The sequence below is a fragment of the Macaca fascicularis genome, chromosome 10, assembly GCF_037993035.2.
Source record: "Macaca fascicularis isolate 582-1 chromosome 10, T2T-MFA8v1.1".
Taxonomy (NCBI): Eukaryota; Metazoa; Chordata; class Mammalia; order Primates; family Cercopithecidae; genus Macaca; species Macaca fascicularis.
Window position 1 is genome coordinate 41,082,501 of NC_088384.1, and position 9,743 is coordinate 41,092,243.

Here is a 9,743-nt window from a genome sequence, read left to right on the forward strand (position 1 = left end):
CTCAAAATAATAATAATAAGGAAGGAGACCACTACTACTCCTGCTGCCCTCCTCCCCGCACCTCGCCTAGTTCACAAGACAAGAGGAAAGACAGAAAGCAGAAAGTTAGAAAGGAACGAAAGCAAGATAAATGGCCAGACACCCTTGGTGCCACCACACGGCCCTAGGAGATTTAAAAAAAAAAAAAAAAGAAAGAAAGAAAGAAAGAAAGAAAAAAAAAAGGAAAAAAAAAGAAAAAGAGGAAGTAATAATAATAACATCGACCCCCGACCTGAACTACTTCTGTTATCTGTGAATTCCTTGTAAAACTTTTTGTTCTGTTAGCTGATGCAGGTAGCCCCCAGTCACGTTTCCCACGCTTGCTCGATTTGTCACGACCCTTTCACGTGCAACCCTTGAGGTTGTAAGCCTTTAAAAAAGTCTTTTTCGGGGAGCTCGGCTCCTAAGATGCGAGTCTGCCGACGCTCCCGGCCGAATGAAAAACCTCTTCCTTCTTTAATCCGGTGTCTCAGGAGTTTTGTCTGCGGCTTGTCCTGCTACATTTCTGGGTTCCCTCACCGGGAAGCGAGCTGGTGATGCACGGAGGGTCGAGGCAGCCCCTCAGGCGGCTTATGCCTGCCCTGTAGAGCATCCCTGCGGGGGACTCTGGCCAGCTTGAGCGATGCGGATCCTCAGAGTGCTGCCGGGTAGGCGTCTGCCCCGGTGCGATGCCTCGCCTCCAAAGAGCAGTGCACAGCACGCCCCCGTGGAGGATCGGCACAGTGGCTGGACACTGGGAAGGAACTGGCACTTTCAGTCCGGACATCTGAAACTTGCTGAGACTGCTCTTTGGAACTTCCCCCACTCCGTTTGAGTGGAAGCGTGGCCTGATCACCCACGGCGTGCCTCTACCGGCACTTTGGTTTTGGTTTCTGACTTGACTTGAATTCATTGGTTGATACTTTGGTTTCGGTTTCGATTTTGACTTGACTTGAATTGCTTGATAAACAGGCCTGCCTTGATTGCCACTTTGGTCTTGCTCCTGATTTTGGTTTGGCTTAAATTGCTTGACGAACAGGTGTGCCCTTAACAACACTTTGGTTTTAGCTTTCATTTTGATTTAGTGTGAATTAGGTGACTGAGTGACCTTTTACCCTTTCCTTCTCGTAGGGTGAATGTTGTTTCGTCTCGAGAGAAACATAGGTCAGACACAAAGTAAGCCCACTCCGCTAGGAGCCCTCTTAAAAACGTTTCAAAAAGAAAAATAAAAGGAAAGTCATCAAGTCGTCACAACTTACCCTACTAAAATGCATGTTACAGAACCTTACAAAAGGTTTTGCAGGAGATTATAGAGTTCAGTTAACCCCCTAGAGGTCACGAACTCTGGGTGAATTAGAATTGCCCTCTTCTGCTGTTGGATGGCCCACGGAAGGAACTATAGGCAGAGCACAATTGGCCGTGTAGTTCAGGTGGTGACGGGGTCGGAGGACAGCCTGTGTACCTAGATCAAATTCCTTTATAGGGACTCATGGCGAAATAGATTATAGACAAAGCCAGCGTTAATTTAGCCCTGTTTAACAACTTTGTGCAAAATAGCCAAAAGTAAAAGTAAGAGCGGCTTCGCCGGCAGACACACAGTTTTTTTAAAAAGGGAGTCCCAGGAAACGGCAAGAGAAGCCAGTTTTTACGGGAGCCGCGAGAGATAACACAGATTCTTTCTCCATGTTTCCCAGCCTACCCCGCTTCACCGAGGCCAACAACCCCCTCAGAAATGAGATTCAGGAGCTGACACGCCCCAGGTCTCACCTCGAAGGGAAGGATCGGAGCCTCCAGAGGCCAAGGAAAGAAGTCGAGATAGTCAAGTGGGCCATCTCAGATCTGGTCTTACTCGAGCTCTGTAAATGCCTCTCAGGGAGATACGAGGACCTGTCTATTATAATGACCAGGCCCACATCCCGGGGGGAGGGGGGTGGGCAACAGACTTTCATCTATCAGCCCTTTTCAACCATTGAGCTACTAAACTGGGAACACCCTGAACCCACCGCCTTGCTCCCGACAGCTAGAGCCCTGTCGAGCATGACTGTGTAGAGGTGTTGGACTCCAGTGTACTCTAGCAGATCTGACCTCCGGGACCAGCCTTGGGCATCAGTACACTAGGAGCTATGCGTGGACGGGAACAGCTTCACCAACCCACGAGGGGAGAGATGTGCAGAATATGCGGTGGTAACCCTGGACGCTGTCGTTAAGCTGGGCTCATTGCTTTAATCCGGGCCTTAGAACTCGGTGAGGGTAAGACTGTAAACATTTACACTGACTCTCGGTATGCCTGTTTCACCCTCCAAGTGTATAAAGAAAAGAGCCTGTTAAACTCTAGAAAACAGGGAAAAGAGCAAAAGAAAAAGAAAGACTAAAAGCAAGTGTAAAGATAGAGAATCAAAAGAAAACAGGAGAGACAGACAGCAGTGCGTGGGCGGGGGCAGGGCCCGTGCCGTTTCTCGGGCCCCACCAGCTGGCCGTAGGAGCGTGAGAACGCGGGGGGGGGGGGGGGGGGGCGGAAAGCAGCATTGTGAGAGGCCGCGGACGTGGATGTAGACATGACCGAAGTCAAGTTAGGCAAGGATTCCAGAGCCGGACAAGGCTAGAGAGAGATTAATGTGCGAGATGGAAAAAAAAAAAAAAAAAGACTCTAGAAGGGTAAATGTTCAGAAGGCAATACAGGAAATGGCCAAGGCCGCAAGACAAAGAGGCCATCGGCCAAGGGCTGCTGCACCTTGGAGGAACCAGACACTCATCTGATCAGGCTGACAGGAGCTGAAGAATGTAAAGACTAGGGCAGACTAGGCACCTTCTCATTAGGCTCCCAGGAGCCCATGGTCACATTAGAAGTTACAAACAGCAAGACTCTGCCGTATCTGGATTCCAATTTCTCACTGAAGGCTCAGCCACTAGATACAGTGACAAAGGGGCGGAGTGGGGGTGGGGATGGGGGGAGGGGGGAACTCCTCCTCTAAGAAACTGAAACAGGAAAAAGAGCCATACCTTGTGAAAACTTGCTTATAGACTTTACAGGACTGCCCCCTGCTGGAGGCTAGTGCTTGTTTGCACCTTTTCAGGGTAAGTTACAGTTTTCCCCACCAGGACAGAAAAAGTACAAGAAGTGACTAAAGTACTGTTAAAAGACATTATCCCCAGGTTTAAGACTACCTCTGATTTTAAAGTCAGACAATAGGCCAGCATTTGTAGCTGTAGCTGGAATAGTGCAAGATTTAACAAGACTGTTAACAATACAACAGAGGTTACACGCAGCCTATCGGCCACAAAGTTCAACAAAAGGTGGAACGCATGAACTGGACACTCGAGCGAGCAGCTACTGGCGACCAAAAAACAAAACGAAAAAAAAAGGGTTGCCATATATAGATATAGATAGATAGACAGATAGATAGATAGATAGATAGATAGATAGATAGATAGATAGATGTATATATATATACACACACACACACACACACATACACACACACACACACAGATATAGATATAGATATAGATATAGATATAGATATATAGATATATGCCAGGAAATTCACTTAAGATAAAATCAGGTTTTTGCCTACGGTCCTCCTCCGAGTCAGGTGCACCCCTACCAAACAAACTAGGTATCTGCCCTGTAAGATTGTGTTCAGTTGGCCACCCGCAAATCGTAGGTCAAATAAAAGGTGACCTCCGGAAACTAAAGAAATTAACCTTTAAAAGGCAAATGCAGCCTTTCAAAATAGCCATACGAAGTGTTCATAATTAAATGAAGAAAAATAATGCCTACGAGCCTGACACCCATTTAAATCTAGGGACTCTGTTTAAAGTAAAACCTAATTTTTCTACAACCCATATAGGATGAGCCCTATACTGTAACCTTGTCCACTCCCACTGCTGTTAAAGTTGCAGGTGTTGCGTCTTGGATCCACCACAGTCAGCTAACACCGACAGCTCAGGACAAGTGGACCGGCTAACAGGACGCAGATCATCCAGCCCGGCTGATCCTGAGACGAGACCAAGCTGCTGCTGAGGACCACAAGCCCTGCTCTAGTCACACACCGGCAGCTGACTAGTCTATGCACGGCCGAAGCTTGAGGACTCATCAAGCAAGTCAATGTAGTTAAAAATCTTAAGACAGATAGTTTTCCTAGAATACTAACTGTTTTCCTATTGTTCTGTCGCTGTATTCAACCTTTTTCCCAGGTAAGGACCTCTTTCGTCCTTGCTGGATATGAATATGCTATACATTGCTTTGTTGTTGTTACCACCCCCCCCCCCCCCCACCCATAACCATGCTAGAAGAAACACCTATGTAAGGTGTCCCCACTGTACACGTACTGCTTAGGAAACCCAGACCCGTCCAGCCCAGCAACGATCGCAAGGTCTTTCAGTCATTCTTTAAACATATAAACCAGAAGTTACCAGAACCTCCTCCTTTAGCCAAAAATTTAAAAAATAAAAATAAAAAAACAGAAAAAAACCTATTTCCTCAGTAGGCTGAAAACATTGCTGGCAGCCTAGATGTTTCTTCATGTTATGTTGATAGAAGGGCTCACGTAAGAGACCAATGGCCTGGAGAAGCAGAAGGGTTAATGCCTCAAGATAACTTGACTTTAACCAACTCTTTCCCCAAACAGACGCCGCAAGTTCAAGCGTCGGGCTCGTAAAAACTTCTCTGATTAAAAAATACTGTTTTACTTGCTAAAAAAAGGTTTTAAGGCCCAGTTAAAAACTAACCTGCTTAAGACATGACAAAGTTAGTACATGTGCCTGTTCAGGTTTAACACAGGTTTGATCCTAGGTCTTCATTTAGAAAAGAGTTTCCAGCTGTAGAAAATGTAAAACCCTCACTGTAAGTGTATTACTTGTAATAGAAACTTGCTGGCCGGGCGCGGTGGCTCAAGCCTGTCATCCCAGCACTTTGGGAGGCCGAGACGGGCGGATCACGAGGTCAGGAGATCGAGACCATCCTGGCTAACACGGTGAAACCCCGTCTCTACTAAAAAATACAAAAAAACTAGCCGGGTGAGGTGGCGGGCGCCTGTAGTCCCAGCTACTCAGGAGGCTGAGGCAGGAGAATGGCGTGAACCCGGGAGGCGGAGGCTGCAGTGAGCTGAGATCCGGCCACTGCACTCCAGCCTGGGTGACAGAGCAAGACTCCGTCTTAAAAAAAAAAAAAAAAAAAAAAAAAAGACCCAAAAAGTAAAAATGAAAGGGAACCCGCCCACTAATTAGTGAAAATTCTCAAAGTGGGGGATGAGGAAGGAGACCTCTACTGCTCCTGCTGCCCTCCTCCCCCCACCTTGCCTAGTTCACAAGACAGGAGGAAAGAGAGAAAGCAAAACGTTAGAAACAAACAAAAGTCAGATAAATAGCCAGACAACCTTGGCACCACCACCAGGCCGTAGGAGTTAAAAAAAAAAAAAAAAAAAGTAATACTAATAACATCGGCCCCTGACCTAAACTACTTGTGTTATCTGTAAATTCCTGACACTATGAAAAAAAGGGTTGTAAAACTTTTTGTTCTGTCTGTCCTTCCTTCCTTCCTTCCTTCCTTCCTTCCTTCCTTCCTTCCTTCCTTCCTTCCTTCTTTCATCCCACCTCGGCCTCCCAAAGTGCTGGGATTACTGGCGTGAGGCACCATGCCTGCTTGGCCTAAAGAGACACCTATTGAAAGTAAGACATAGAGAGCTCCTTGCAGTGATCTGATTGATTGCTTGACTGATTTACAGACGGCGTCTCACTCTGTCACCCTGGCAGTGGTGCCATCAAAACCAAACTCACTGCAGTGTGGACGCTCCTGGACTCAAGCGATCCTTCCACCTCAGCCTCCAGAGTGTAGTGCCTGGGACCATGGGGCACGCGCCACTGTGCCCAGATGATTTTCAATTTTTATTGTTTTATTTTTCTTTTTCCCGAGACAGAGTTTCGCTCTTGTTGCCCAGACTGGAGTGCAATGGCGCGGATCTCGGCTCACCGCAACTTCTGCCTCCCGGGTTCAAGAGATTCTCCTGAGTCTGCCTCCCGAGTAGTAGCTCGGGTTGCAGGTATGCACCACCACGTCTGGTTGATTTTGTATTTTTACTAGAGACGGGGCTTCTACCATGTTGGTCAGGCTGGTCTCCAACTCCCGACCTCAGGTGATTCTCCCTCCCCGGCCTCCCAAAGTGCTGGGACGGCAGGCGTCAGCCGCCGCGCCCGGCCTTCCTTTTCAAATGTTTTTGCACAGACAGGGTCTCATCATGTTGTTGCAAGCCTTCTGCCCCGGCGTCCCAAAGTGCTCGCGTGACGGGCGTGAGCCACTGCGCCTGGACTCCGGGGAATGATTCACGACCACGACCGCTGTACTAACTATTTATTTCTTATTTATTTATTTATTTATTTATTTATTTTTTATTATTATTATTATCTTAAAATTATTATTATTTTTTTGAGACGGAGTTTCGCTCTGGGCGAGGCGGGGCGGGGCGAGGCGAGGCGAGGCGAGGCGAGGCGTGTCGCTTTGGAAACCGCAGCACCGCCTTCTAAAGCCCCATTCGAATGCACAAAGCCCTGTTCCCTTCCCGGACTGGGAGCTGATGCCTTCCATAGCCTTGGGCTTCTCTCCATTCAGAAGCTTTTACAGGCGCAACCCCACCCAGAGGCTAGCTGCGGTTGAGGATTGGGGGTGTGCTGGGGCTGGAAAGTCGGTCCCCTATTTTTGCTAGCTCGGCCACGACATCCCCCGACCCCTATCGCTTGCTCACCCTTTCAGATCCCTTGCCTCCACCGTCTTGGAGGCTGACCTCTGACTTTAATATCTGCCTTTCTTCCTGTCTTGGGTTTGAGGAGGGGGGGCAGGAATGAGGGTGTGTGTGGGGAGGGGGTGTGGGGTGTGGACGGAGGGGAGCGTCCTAAGGGTCGATTTCGTGTCATGCCTCTTTCACCGCCACCGCCGAAGATGAAAGCAACGATCAGCTAAAGACCGCGTGTTCTCATCTATAACTGGGAACTAAATAATGAGAACTCGTGGGCAGAACGAGGGGGACGAGAGAGGCGGGAGCCTACTTGAGGGAGGAGGTGTGGAAGGAGAGACATCTTCAGGGAAAAACAAAACAAAACAAAACAAAACAAAAAACCAAACCACGAAAACTGTCGGGTACTGCGCTGAGTTATCCGGGTGATGAAATCATCTGCACACTGAACCCCCAAGTCAGAAGTTTACTTGTGTAACAATCTTGCACATGTGTGCTTGAACAAGACATAAAAGTTGGGGGGGGGGGGAGAGAGAGAGAGAGAGAGAGAGAGAGAGAGAGAGAGAGAGAGAGACAGAGACAGAGAGAAGGAAACACCACCTCCTTGACCTGAGTCAGGGGGTTTCCGGTCTGGTGGCGGAACGTTCAGTGACAATGGAGTATTTTGGCCTGTTCTTTTTTTGTGCGTTTGCTATTTTTTTTGCTGCTGTTGTTGTTGTTGTTTTAAGACAGAGTCTCACTCAGCCACCCAGCCTGGAGTGCGGTGGTGCGATTCGGCTCACTGCAACCACCGTCTCCCAGGTTCAAGCGATTCTCCCGTCTCAGCCTCCTGAGCAGCTGGGATTACAGGCACCCACCATCATGCTCCGAAGATGTTTCTATGTTAGTAGAGACGGAGTTTCACCATGTGGGCCAGGCTGCTCTTGAACTCCTGACCTCAGGTGATCCGCCCACCTCGGCCTCCCAAAGTGCTGGGATTACATGTGTGAGCCACTGCGCCCGGTGGCGGTCCCTGTGTTTTGTTTTCTTTTTTCTTTTTTCTTTTTTTTTTTTCTTCTTTCTTTCTTTCTTTCTTTCTTTCTTTCTTTCTTTCTTTCTTTTTTGGTAGGGAGGGACTGAGTCTCTCTCAGTCTGTCACCCAGGCGGGGGTGCAGTGGCACTCCCTCGGCTCACTGCAACCTCTGCCTCCCGGATTCCAGTGATTCTTCTTCAGTGGCTGGGATTACAGGCGCACACCACCACATCCGGCTAATTTTTGTATTTTGAGTAGAGACGGGGTTTCTCCATGTTGGCCGCACTGGTCTCGAACTCCTGACCTCAAGTGATCCGTTCTCCTGGGCCTCCCAAAGTGCGAGGACGACAGGCCTGAGCCGCCGGGATTTCAGCCTTTAAAAGTGCCGGCCCTACCACCTTTCGCTGTGGACGTTACGCTCTGAATGACGTGCCATCTCTGCCATAGGTTGACTCCCTGAGTCCCCTCTGCCATTTCACTCCATCCTGGGACGCAAGAGCGAAACTCCATCCCGCCACCTCCTCGTGCAAAACAAAACAAAACGAAACAAAACAAAACAAAACAAAAAAAGAAACTCTACACATGACCTGTAAGTGTCTGTTCCTGTGAGTGATTTCTGAGATACGGCACTGTAGACTGAACGCAGTGGCTCACGTCTGTCATCCTAGTACTTTGGGAGGCTGAGGCGGGCGGATCGCCAGGTCAGGAGATCGAGACCATCCTGGCTAACATGGTGAAACCCCGTCTCTACTAAAAAAACAAACGAATTATCTGGGTGTAGTGGCCGGCGCCTGTAGTCCCAGCTACTCGGGAGGTTGAGGCCGGAGAATGGTGTGAACCCGGGAGGCGGAGGTTGCAGGGAGCTGCGATCGCGCCACTGCACTCCAGCCTGGGTGACAGAGCAAGACTCCGTCTCAAAAAAATAAAAAAATAAAAAAAGAAGAAAGAAAGAAAGAAAGAAAGAAAGAAAGAAAGAAAGAAAGAAAGAAAGAAGGAAAGAAAGAAGGAAAGAAAGAGGAAATGAAAGAAATGGCACTGTATCGCTATTGGGCTAGGACCCTCTCTCTTTCTGTCTGTTCCTCTCTGTCTCTCTCTGTCCGTTTCTGTCTTTCCTGTCTCTCTCACTGTGTCTGTCTTCTGTCTTACTCTCTTTCTTTGCCTGTCTGTCTGTCTACCTCTCTCTCTCTCTCTCTCTCTGTCTGTTTCTCTCCGTCTCTCACTGTCCGTCTATGTCTTTCTCTGTCACTCTCTTTATCTGTCTGCCTGTCCCTCTCTTTCTCTCTGTCTCTCTGTCTCTCTGTCTGTCTCTCTCTCTCTCTCTCTCTCTCTCTACCTGTGTCTCTCACTCACTGTGTCTGTCTTCTGTCTTACTCTCTTTTTTGCCTGTCTGTCTGTCTCTGTCTGTCTCTCTCCCTCTCTCCCCCTCCCTGTCTAGTCTGTTTCTCTCTCTCTCTCTCTCTCTCTCTCTCTCTCGCTCTCGCTCTCGCTCTCGCTCTCGCTCTCTCGCTCTCTCGCTCTTTCTGTCCGTTTCTCTCTGTCTCTGTCTGTCGATCTCTCTTTTTCTACGTCTGTCTCTTTGTCTGTCAGATTCCCCCGTCCCAGAGAGGGCCCTGCCCCTTCCACCAAAGTGAGAAGTGCGTGCTTAGAGAGGCCGAGAGGAATCTACACAGACGGGCCTTGCCGGGCTTCCCCACTGGGTGCATGATTTCGGGAGATCGAGGCCGGGTCCCCACTTGGATGGAAGGGCCATTTGCAGACCTTTCTCTCTGTCACCTGTGATGTCCAAACTTCTCGTATTTCCCTGATAAGCTCCTCGACTTTAAAATAAACGGCTAAGGCCGGGCACGGTGGCTCATGCCCGTCATCCCAGCATTTTGGAAGGCCGAGGCGGGTGGATCACCTGAGGTCGGGAGTTCGAGGCCAGCCTGACCCACATGAAGAAACCCCGTCTCTACTAAAAATACAAAATTAGCCGGGCATGGGGG